Source organism: Pinus tabuliformis, chromosome J, assembly GCF_031772625.1.
Source record: "Pinus tabuliformis cultivar Carrire ecotype Pingquan chromosome J, CPIR1, whole genome shotgun sequence".
In the NCBI taxonomy this organism is placed as follows: Eukaryota; Viridiplantae; Streptophyta; class Pinopsida; order Pinales; family Pinaceae; genus Pinus; species Pinus tabuliformis.
Window position 1 is genome coordinate 1,111,370,002 of NC_142295.1, and position 13,424 is coordinate 1,111,383,425.

Below are 13,424 nucleotides of genomic sequence, written 5' to 3' on the forward strand. Positions count from 1 at the left end.
ACTACAAGTACTCTACTCATTATACACAGGGTATGTGTTTGGACTGCATTCTTTTTGGTTTTGCTAGCCATTCTGGGTGCATGCTCAATTATCAACAGGTTTACCAGGGTAGCTAGAGAACTTTTTGGGATGCTCATTGGCATGTTGTTCGTTCAGTAGGCTATCTGGGTATAGTTTTGGGTGCATTAGAAAATGATCATTCTGCATGATTCACTTTCCATAGAAGCTTACATTAATGAGTTCCTCTTATCAGTTCCCTTCCCACACTCTACAATTCAATTTCTTGCAAAACTCAGATCCTGGTCTAGTCTCAAATTTGGCTGTGTCTATCCATATTGATTCAGATATCATTTTTGGACTATTTTTTCTTATTCCATCATACAAAACCCCATAAATATCATGAATACATATAAAGGGAAGGTAAAATTTGATCTGTTTTCAATATTGTTTTTCTGAGGAGAATCTATAAGTATACATTAACAAAAGACAAAAAAAGTGTAAGATGCAATTTTAAACTTTGTTAAAGTAGGGCATGATACTATGGCCACCCTTTCATAGATATTCTAGTTTCTATCTAAGAATCCCTTTGTAGAGGAAAAACTAGTGCAAGATTTGGAGGAAGTGGAGTGGTCACATGGGAGATTTAGCAAAGTAGACCATCATGATGGATGTGATTTCTTAGAGAAATATTGACATTTCCTAACTTATGACACACTAAGCATGAACAAGATTTGCTTTGATTTAAAAAGACTAGGTCCTTACTATCATGATAAATCCACAAGCACAAGATCTGAAATACAGAGAAGTCAAGCCAAAATAGAGTTGTGATCTCGAAAAACTATTGGGATGAAATCCAAGGTGGAGACGGGAAGAGTGACTGGGTGATTGAGAAATAAGAGTGTTATTAAGAATAAATTCCTTATAAACATAGTAAACAAACCTTTCATCACTGGTCAACCACCAACGAGCAAATCACATAACATATCAATATCTCTCCAGAAACAAAGATCTGAGAAGGTGTTTGGAAGGATCAGACAACACCATAATCTATTAATGATAATCGCAAAACCATGAACCAGTTACTTTTCTCAAAATACATTTGTCCATGTACATGGAATATATTACATTTGTCCATAAATTTGTCTCCCATACAAAAACCCATAATCGTTGCATGATGGGGAAAAATAAAACATTAACAGGTTCTTCGTTAGTGAAAGAACCATGCTATGATAGACCCAAGAAAAATGATAACAACAACCCATTCGCACAATGGGGATCTATATTGATGGTGATCAATGATTTATGTTGCAGTGGATGGTGATTCTATGTGATATTTGACATCTACATATGTGCTTAAAAATTCTCTGGACATTATATCAATGGACATCTTTTTAATATCTGTAGAGCAATTGATGGTAGAATGTTGAAATTGACAACTCCAATTTATTGCTTCCTTATGAAGAGGTTTTAAATTGTCCTTTTGAACCTGATAGATGCCTTTCATCGGATTACATATCAACTCCGAGTTGGTGAAGACTTCAATATCATTGACATCATGTTGTTTTGCCTCTTTTAGCCCTTCAACAAGGGAAATGTAATATGCCTCATTGTTTTTCATCATTCTAGGCACTTCTCTTTTTCCATGAAATAAATGATTTGTTGACATATTGTAAAGGACGAGTTTAACAACTGCTCGACCTGGATTTGGAAAGAAGGACACTTCAATGCATAAACGCCACTTTTGCACCATTTTTTACACTTCAAAAACCTAAAAAATAAGATAACAATAAATTCATATTAAACAAGTAGACAACTATCTATTTCCTAATACTCAACATGTTTTTCAAACATATAATTCAAAAAAGCAAATAATTTTTTTCACAAATTCAATGTAAGACTGACTGACAAATTTTGTTGGAGTATCAGAACCAAATTGAATGCTTTCGATATTGTTAGATATAAGCATACCTATGACTGTTATAATGTCATATTTCCTACTAGTAGTCATAAGGTGGAGCTAGAAATTCAATTTCAGAGCTTGCAAGAATAATTTTCAAAACAGTAAGATTTCTTAAGTGCACCGGTCTTAAAAAGTTCCTGCGTGCTCAGAAAGATAAATTAGTGTGATATATGTTGTCTGATGATGTTATGGGGTATATAGTGCAATTTAAGATAGCCTCACGACACCTTTTGATTATTTGAGTAGTTTCTCTGATTTACAATTCTTTCTTTGCAACATTCTAACTAAAACCCATATTAATGTTCAAGAAAAATAGGAGAGTCCTAAGAAACTACATAAATTTGTTGCACCATAATGTATCCTAGCAATAGGTTACCATGAGTACCTTTTCTTGTGTGGTTGTAGTGATTTGAGAACTAGAGAATGGAAAAGTGAGGAGCTGTCTGCTCCTACCAAAGTCTAGAAAATGAATTGGTCTAGCCTTTTTACTGCTGCTCCAAATAAGCATATATAGAAGAAACTCCTTGCTTGTTCAAGTGAGGAAAGGCCCAAAATTGTGCATGCTTTGCAAACAGTTGTTATTTTTTGCTGTTTATCCCTCTCCTCTAGTTGCCTTTGAGCTTTTCTTGGTTGACGAAATCTATCATCATAGTTGCCAATTGGTGTTGCTAATAGTAAACAAATAAAAGGGTAGCTTTCTTGCCCTTATGTTACAGTCCATTGTATAATTTTCTTTAATCACAGAATCTCCCCAAAGTAAGGATAAAACAAGCAGCTTTTAAAGACAATAGAAGCCTATTTCCAACTCTATACATATTCTTTTCCATTACCTTTTCTTACTGTTTCTATAAAGTAAAAAATCATCAACTCGAGCTTTCACTGTATTCATTTAGGAACAACATAATTTTATCTTATTAAATTCATATCCATTCCACTAGTGTGCTACCATATATACATGAAACATGTGCAAATCTTTAAAAAAATACCTTTTTTTTTCCATTGATCCACAACAATATCATTTTTCATTCAAATCTAATCAAGACAGATCTCAAAATATATTGAACAGTAGTGTCCTTGACTTCTATTTTAGAGGCAAGAAAAGGCTGAAAATGTTAGAGATGATGGCACATTCCTTAATGGTTATATTCCGGTAGAAGGCTGCCAAGTGAATTGTTTGTGTTTTGATATTAACGTTCAACACTCTTTAATGTTTTTATTTCCAATAAGTATTTCAGACTTGACAATCCAATTTGTTTACAAATGTGTTTTGAAACCTATTCGCACAAAAATGACCTTGCCATTTAGTTAATCTTTGTACCTCACGGACTCCTCACCATGACCATTCTGGGCATACCCCAAAATCATGGCAGTGCATGACACCACATTCCTTTCTGTCATATTGTCAAACACTTTGTTTGCTTCCTCCATACTTCCACACTTGGCATACATGTCAAGAAGGACACTCCCCACAAATATAGAAGATTCAAATCTAGTTCTAACAATATGGGTATGTACCTGCTTACCTCCTTTATCTTCAATACCAACACAAACACCAAGAGCACTAGTGAAATTGATCCAGTCCAGCCTTATCCCTGTGCTCAGCATTCAGACAAAATAACTAAGTGCCTTCTTCCCATCCCTAGTGTTTGCATATCCTGCAATGATTGAATTCCATGAAACCAAGTCATGCTCAGTCATTTTGTCAAACATTTGGTAAGAAAACTCAATTGCACCCTATTAACATATCCTGTAATCATGGTATTCCATGAAATAGCATTCCGCTCATACATTTTGTCAAACACTTGGCGCACATCATTGGCACTTCCACATTTAGCATACATGTTGATGAGATTGCTTTCTACAAATACATATGGCTCTAACCAACTTTTTATCATATGGGTATGGATCCACTTACCATCTACCAAGGCTTTTGTGTCAACACATCCCTGCAAGAGACTGGCATAGGTGACATACCCTACCTGAAGGTCCCCACAATACAAAAGCTTCATGGCCTCCTTTCTCGGCCTCACCCAAGCACCCAGAACGGCCAAGAAGGTCAATCATGCAGGCATAGTGGTCTATTTTGGGGATGATACAATGATCTCGAGTCATAGATTCAAAGTATCGATGCCCTTCTTCCACAAGACCTACATGAGTGCAAGCAGAAATAACACCAATGCATGTGATATCATCAGGCTTTACCCTAGAATGTAGCATCTGATGAAAGAGTTGGAGAGCTTCTTTGTTTTAGCCCTAAAGTCCCTGGAAACCTACTAATCTTATAAGGAGAATGAATGATATCATTGCTTTACCCCTTCAGTTTTTGGAATTAAGGAGTTTGAGGACCACATTCAGCGGTGGAATTTGTTTCTAGAGAGGGATGACATGTGTATCATGATGTCTCTAAGTAAAGTGTTCAAGCAAATGATGATGAGGACCATAATGAAACTGTTCCAGTGACTTCTCTTTACCCTGTTTCTCCTACTGTGAGATGAGAGGCACTGGGGTGATTGTTGGGATCATAATAGGAAGCACACTTTTCGTTATGGGCCTTATATTTTCTTTGGTAAAATGGAAAATGTTGAGGCAAGAGGTCTTCCCTAAGGTGGATGAGAAGAGAAAATTGAATCTAGCCATTGAACCAAGCCCTGTAAATGAGTGAAATATTAAATTGTTGATGTACATACAATCAACGATTGGATGAGAAGACAGGCATGCACATGAAACTTATTCCATATCGAGAAAATGAGAGAAAAATCAATATTTGGGAAATATGTAAGATACAACCCATGTAAACGAGTGAAATATTAAATTGTTGATGTACATGCAATCAATGATTGGATGAGAAGACAAGCATGCATGGGAAACTTATTCCATATCAGGAAAATGAGAAAAAATCAACTGTGGGTCATAAAATATTTCCTTGTCTCATCAAAGTAGCTCAGATGTTGACTCGAAGCATTGGTTCCGAATGAGAAAACAACCCAAAAACATGAACTGTGCCTAGCAGACATACCAACCAATGTAATGGAGATATTTTGTTCTCAGTTAATCTGGAAATAGGATTTGGGCCAAAGGTAGATGGAGATGAGAAGAGTTGAACAGACCTGGGTGAGCCAAGGATACAAAAAAAAATTTCTCTTGAGAAATGAAGATTGTTTTCTCAATGAGCTCTAGCTAATTGTACAATAGGAGAAGAGTTCCCTTAAGTAGAAAGACTAGCTTGCATGAGAATATAATCTTTTATGCATTCAACTACATCTTGGAATTGTCCACCTATTGTATTTCAAATGTAAATTCTTATTTAAAATTTAAAATTTAAATTCTTATTATCAGAACTAAACTCAAGCACAAATCAAACCAGTAGGAATTTCAAATCTGAAATATTGGTTAAACTTGAAGGTTTTTGTAACAATTTAGTGACCATTTTCATCATTTTAACAAAAATGTTGATGATTTTTGGCTATATTTAACTAGCAAATCATGCAGTAACAAACAATTTGTCCATCAAATTCCATATATAGTTTCCCCTTTTAGTGAATTTCAATAACTTTTGGGACACTATAATGTACTCTGTTTTGAGAATTTAGAATGTTAATGTTTTTAAACCAGATATAGTGAAACAGGTTGCCTAGAAGGTGAGCACAGCCGAGGGTACAAGAATTTTGAGCAAATACAGTGAAGAAACAGGAGTGGTGGGAAGGCGAGAAGAGTTCAATTTCATTTCATGGTATTTGATTTTAGTTTGGATTGGATGTGAAAGGAAGCTATTTCACTACCTGGGAATTGAATGATCACCCTGAGCAGTTGTAGTTGTCTGCTTTCAGTCCCCCATCAAATTAAATCCTTGGATTATGCGAAGGAGGAAAACAAATTTCATCCATTGAAGAAACATGAGCCATGGGAAGGTGAGAAGAGTTCAATTTCATTTCATGGTATTTGATTTAGTTTGGATTGGATGTGAAAGGCAGCTATTTCACTGCCTAGGAATTGAATGATCACCCTAAGCAGCTGTAGTTGTCTGCTTTCAGTCCCCCAGCAAATTAAATCCTTGGATTATGCAAATGAGGAAAACAAATTTCATCCAGTGAACACTACTATGTCGTAAAATAGGGTTCCTTGAAAGCACAATTCTCCCCTGACTTCTTTAATTTGTTGTGCATTTCCAAAAACACTGCCATGGAGACCAAGTGCTTCACATACATGATGTTTGTTTTGGTATGCCTCATTCTAGTGTCCGCCCAGCCTGTGAAAGGAAGCTATTTCACTGCCTGGAAATCACGAGGTGAAACAGGTTGCCCAGAAGGTGAGCACAGTAGAGAGTGCAAGAATTTTGAGCAAATACAGTGAAGAAATAGGAGCGGTGGGAACATGAGAAGAGTTCAATTTAATTTCATGGTATTTGATTTTAGTTTGGAAATAAAAGATTGAAGAACATTCAGAAATGAATGAGATGAATGAACCTAACTTTGTATGTCGCCTGGTGATGGGGAGCTTGGTTTGTTGCCTGTCCATCGCCTGGTGATGAGTCAATAGTGAAGAGCTGCAGACCGCAGGATGGATTTTTCCCTCGAAGTCAATTGGTGAGCTACAGAGCATGGGGATGGAGTTTCTGTGCTGAGTCGAATTGGTGAGGGGAGCTGCAGAGCCCGTGGTTTGGACCAAATTCGAAAGGAAAGGACCATTAACTCGGAGCAGCAATTATTTACCGAATCCAGAAAATTTGTGAGACCAGATCCCATCACCATTTAATGTGGAACGGTGGCGGAGCTGGCTAAGGGTGGCGGAGCTGGCTAAGGGTGGCGGAGGGTAGAGGAATTGTCGATGGCTGGAGCCAGACGTTTTTCCAGGCGAGGACAGAAACCAGGCAATTCCTTCGCCTTGTTAGACTACTCCCATAATAATTGGTGAATCGGCTAACAAATCCTATCTTTCACTAATAACTAAAGATAAGGATGTTCCCACCACCCCAATTTTTTCTACCCACCTCGGAAAGCAGGTGTTGCTCAAATACCTTTCTGCCTCACCAAGTGTAAGCGAAAAAGACAGATCTAGTACCCATTCTACTAGCGGCTTAGTAAGTGCCTTCCTCTAATTAACCTTCCCATATAACCCGCCATAAGATATTGAAACATGAATCTACCTTACCTTCTTCTAATGCGAGTAAGCATCGCGTTACTCGATAGTGACTCATGAAATGAATTGATATACCTTTATATAAAAATTAATTATGAAATGGAAGGGCCCCTTAAATAATATAAATAAGATATTTTCCACTAATAAAAAGACTTACAAAGAAACATACCTAGTAGATAATGTTTTAGCAAGGCAACAGTCAGACCTAGCAGACCCTGTTTTTGGTGGAAAAATAAAGGACGTTCCTATTAATCAATCCAATCCATGCTTGTGTCACCCACTCCTAGTCCTAACTAATCATATTATTCTTTCTCACTAATGTACTAGGATCAATACCATATACCTATCTATTAAAGGCAATATCATAGATCGACCCATCTATGTCCATGTATGCTTCGATCGCAACGTTCCGACATTCACCTATAAAAGGCTAACACATTGATGAAATTACCATTGTAGGCTTAAGGCCTCCGATAATCTCTTAGGCGTAGAAAGATCATTAGTTTCTAAATAATTGTTCATTCTAGTATAAGTTAATCGCAAGGCTTACTTATCTAAAACTATTCACTCCCATTAATTTGATTTGAAATATAAAATATAAAATAAATTTTATTAAATCATTTTTATAAATAAATAATTTTATTTCTTCTAAAAAAAATATAGTTGTGTCTTTTTTGAAGATCTAATATCAAAAAATACATCTGGCAAAGATAATATCATTAATAAACCAATTTATTTTATTGACATAGTTTTTTTTTATAATTAAAATACCAATCTATAAACGGAAAGAAAACAAAAATAATATTATTAATAAAACAAATTATTTTATTGAGATAGCTCTTTTTATAATTAAAATACCAATCTATAAATAAAAAAAACCAAAATGTACAAATAATGAGTTTATATAAAGTTTATGATATCAAACAGTTTTTAAGTTAATCTTCATTAAAAAAATATCTTAACAACACAACCCATTCAACAAAGCAACAATTAAACATTATTTCCAAATTAAACTACATAAACATTATACACTATTTTGTTAAATGTTATATGTCTATGAATATGTTGAATTCTAACGGTGACAATGACTTCCAAGATCCGATGTAATTGAAATCGATTTAACACTGAACATAGAACCACAGACTTAATGACCACAACATAGGACGGTACCGAATATTTTGATTTTACATATTTCTCTCCTTTATTACTAAATTCGGACTGTCCAAACTTCAACATTTATAAATTCTCTACGAAGCAAAACCAAGGCTGACACTGCGAGCGACCAAATAGACTTGATGTTCCCACTCAACCCCACAGTACTCGAGAAGGCATTATAGCATTCCCACTCCAATGTTGTCTTCATCACTCCCTCCAAATCTTTCACCAAGTCTGATCTCAGCTCTAATTCAGCTTTGTCCTTATCCATAAGAGTGATCAAAAGCTCGATGTTGTATCGCCTAATATTCAGAACTATCTTCAACGGATATGGGTGACTCTGGAAAACCTCCACTATTTTATAAATCAACCATGTTGTTGAGACACCACTTGATTCTTCGAACTCGAAATGGAGATTTGATTTGGTCATAAATTTGAAGAACTGAGTAGCTAATCCTATTGCTGCTTCCTGAGGCTCGCACGAATGTTCCTCCCCCAGTCTTCTGGCTTTACGCATAATAACGATTCTATAATGCGGAATAAACACTTAAAAGAATTGAAAACTTGAATGCCCAATAAATCATACCTCCGGACATTAATGCTACTTTTGCTGCAAACCAAACTTTCCTCCGGTGAACCCACCTTGAAATCATTTAACAATCAAAGCCATGTCTGCTCTCAACAATTGCGACAGAAAACACAAACTTAAAAGCAACGTAAATAGAGTATATATTCAAGCATCCCGGTAAGCCATGATTTCATTCAAAAGAAGGTAGTGAAAGCTGTAGAATTAGCTCTGTCTACAGACTAGCTTGAAACTTCAAGGTGTATTCTCAACGTCGATACAACCAGCGATCATCAATATAAGGGTCTACTGGTAATCAAGGTATTCCAATGGCCAAATTGGTCTGAAAATGGATGCAATTTCACCCTATCCAAGTTCTACCCACATGTTCCTGTGAGCCGCGAGCTACTAAGAGCACAATAAACAATTTCTTAGGCTAATGCGCAATAGTTCAAACTGTGTGGCACTTCCAAGTTTTGCTCACTCTAACATGATGGTGTAAGCCTGAAGGGGATTGAGTTAGTGAGTTTGGGGACCAAAAAAAAGTATTTATAGCCAAGCTTCCATCAAGCTTCTGTTGGCTATGTGTCAAGTGTTCCACAGATCATGGTAGAGATCTACAGAGGGAGTAATGGACCACTTCAGGAGCTCCCAACAAGAAATTAATTTAACTACAGTTGGTTTATGTAATTTAAGGAAATAGCTGCAGTTGACTTCCATAACTTAAGGGAATGGTGGCAGACTGTTGCCTGTAATAAATCGGCAACTGTTATGGGAGTCTTAAAAGGAGCTAACATTATCCCACTTGGTCCATACTTCCAATCTTAATGTATCATCTTAAAACCCATTGAAAATCTGTATTAAGTAATAGATACATGAATCATGGCGATAAGTCCTCTAATGACGAGTATTATCTTCCATGTATTAATATGTATTTATTTCTATTAAAATTTATCTGGCAACAATTTCTTAATGAATAAACCTTATGTTTATTGTTGGTCCTACACAGATGAATTCTCTCAAACCAAATTAAGGTGCACATAAATATGAGGAAAACATCACAATAATTAAGAATTTCATTCAAATAACATTGTCCATACAATGAGAAACTACATAATGGAACTAAGCCCCATATTCATTACATGATGCTTGAATTTAAATGGTGGCATGCCCTTAGTCAAAGGATCAGCGATCATTAACTCAGTGATAACGTGCTCAATGACCACTTTATTTTCTTTAACATGTTCCCTTATAGTTAAATACTTAATTTCGATGTGTTTATTTCGAATCCTACTTTTGTTGTTTTTAGCCATAAAAACAGCAGTTGAATTGTCACAATATATTCTCAATGGCTTAGAGATAGAATCCATAATTCTAAGCCTAGAAATGAAACTCTTAAGCCATACACCATGTAAAGTAGCCTCAAAATAGGGGACGAACTTGGCTTCCATAGTGGAAGTGGCAATCAAGGTTTGCTTGGCACTCCTCCATGATACAACTCCATCGGCCATCATAAAAATGTATCTTGATGTTGATTTGTGTGAATCAACACATCCAGCAAAATCAGAATCTGAGTAGCCAATTACTTCCAAATTTTCTGTCTATCTATACATAAGCATGTAGTTTCTGGTTCCTTGAAGGTACCTCATTACTTTCTTTGTAGCTCTCCAATGGTCTAAACTTGGATCACTCTGATATCGTGCCAACATTCCCACAAAAAATGTAATGTTAGGTCTTGGGCAAACCTAAGCATACATTAGGCTTCCGACAGCAGAAGCATATGAAATGTTCTTCATTTGTTCCCTTTCAAAGTCGCTCTTCGGGCATTGGTTCAAATTGAACCTATCACCCTTCACAATGGGAGCTACACTTGGTGAACAATCCTTCATCTGAAATCTCTCTAGAATTTTATTAATATATGTTTCCTAAGACAAACCCCAGATGCCTCAAAATCTGTCTCTATGGATCTTAATGCCAATGACATAAGATGCCTCACCCATATCCTTCATATCAAAATTTTTAGAGAGGAATTGTTTTACCTCATGCAGCAAACTCTTATCATTGGTTGCTAGCAAAATGTCATCCACATATAAAACAAGAAAACAGATTTTACTCCCACTAACTTTCAGGTATATACATTGATCCATAATGTTTTCTACAAACCCGAATGAATAAATTACATTATGGAATTTCAAATATCATTGGCGGGATGCTTGTTTTAAACCATATAAGGATTTCTTGAGCTTGCAAACCAATTGCTCACCATCTCTAGAGGGGAATCCTTCAGGTTGTTTCATGTAAACCTCCTCCTATAGATCTCCATTGAGAAATGTTGTTTTCATATCCATTTGTTGCAACTCCAAGTCAAAATGGGCTACTGATTCCTAACGTGCAAGGAATCTTTCTTAGATACAGGAGAGAAAGTCTCTGTGTAATCGATTCCTTATTTTTGAGTGAATCCCTTAGCAACAAGTCTTGCCTTGTATCTCTCAATGTTGCCCAATGAGTCTTTATTTGTCTTAAAGACCCATTTACATCCAATGGCTTTTGCACCATTAGGAAACTCAAAAAGATCCTAGACTTCATTACTCTTTATAGAATTCATCTCTTCCTTCATGGAATTGTACCATAATTCTGATTCTTTGCAACTCATGGCTTGTGAAAATGAATCAGGATCATTTTCGGCTCCAATGTTGTAGTCAGATTCTTGTAGATACACAACATAATAATCAAGAATTGTTGATCTCTTTGATCTAGTAGATCTTCTTAATGTTGTATCATCATCTTTCTGAGAAGTATGTGGTTCAACTCGTTGTTCAAAAGTTCTTGGTAACTCTTGAACTGCTTGATCTACTGGAATGTTGTCAGCAGCTTGTGGAACTTCAACAATTTGTTGTTCAACACCAATTTGTACTTGGGGGGTGCTGTGAACAATAACCAATCTATCACTTGAAGTGGAAGGTTGAGATTCTGAATGATCCTTCTCAGAAACTATGTTCCTAGTTTGATCACTCCCACTGATCAAGTCATTTTCAAGAAACTTTGCATTTCTTGATTCCACAATCCTAGTGCTCTGAGATGGACAATAAAATCTGTAACCTTTAGACCTTTCAACATATCCAATGAAATACCCACTAATGGTCCTTGGGTTCAGCTTCTTCTCTTGTGGATTATATATTCTTACTTCAGATGGGCATCCCCAAATGCGCATATGTGGCAAACTCGGTTTCCAACCTTTCTATAATTCAAATGGTGTTTTAGGAACAACCTTGGTTGGAACTCAATTTAATATATACACGGCCATCTTAAGTGCTTCAGTCCACAAGGATTTAGGAAGATTGGAGCTGCTAAGCATACTCCACACCATGTCCAATAATGTTAGGTTTCTTATTTCTACTACAGCATTCTGGTCGAGTGAGCCAGGCATGGTGTATTGGGCAACAATCCCATGCTCTTGAAGAAATTTTGCAAATGGCCCAGGTGCTTGTCCATTTTCTATGTATCTACCATAATATTCTCCACCTCTATCTGATCTCATGATCTTAATTTGCTTGCCACATTGTTTCTCTACTTTAGCCTTAAAGATCTTAAAGGCATCTAATGCTTCATTCTTTTTATGAAGCATGTAGAGATACATACATCATGAGTAATCATCTATAAAAGAGATGAAGTATCTTTGACCATGTGAGTCCATGTTTGGACTACATATATCAATATGTATGATATCTAATATGTTCAAACTCTTATTGTCATCTTTCATTGACTTGTTGGTCTGCTTTCCCTTTATGCAATCCACACAAGTCTCAAAATCAGTAAAATCTAGAGTATTAAGTACCCCTTCATTTACCAATCTTTTAATTCTTTCTATGGAGATATGACATAATCTTCAGTGCCATAATTTAGAGGAATACTCATTAATAATATATATTTTAGTGCTAGTGTGAACATGCGTTGAATCATAAGTGACATTGTTTTGTAAATTAATGCAGTAAAGACCATTAGACAAAATACCATTCCCAACACAATTAGATTTATAAAATAAACTGAAAGATATTTCTGAAAAGTTGAATGAATATCCAAAATGTACAAGTCTTGAAATTGAAATCAAGTTTATGGAAAAACTTGGAATATAAAAGGTCTTTTCTAATTCTAAAACAAAGCCACTACTTAAAGTTAAATAGCATGTTCCTATAGCTTCCACATGCGAGCCCATCTCGTTTCCTAATAAGATGCTTTGCTCACTTCCCACTAGCTTCCTTAGGTTTTTCAAACCCTGCAAGGAATTCAAAATGTGAATTGTTGATCCAGAATCAATCCACCAGGTGTTAGTATTGACATTAACCATATTAGATTCATAACAAGCAAATGAGATTGGATTACCTTTGTCTGCAAGCCATTTCTGAAATTTGGTGCATTCCTTCTTCATGTGTCCCTTCTTTTTACAGAAGAAACACTTGGAATCCTTCTTGATATCGGCTTGGGGAGGTACTTTATCTTTCCCTTTCTGATTGGCTTGAGATTGCCCTTTCCACACATTGCCGTCATTTCACTTTCTCCTAGTTCCATCACCAGTCTCCCTTCCTCTTGAACACACATGGTCATGAGTTC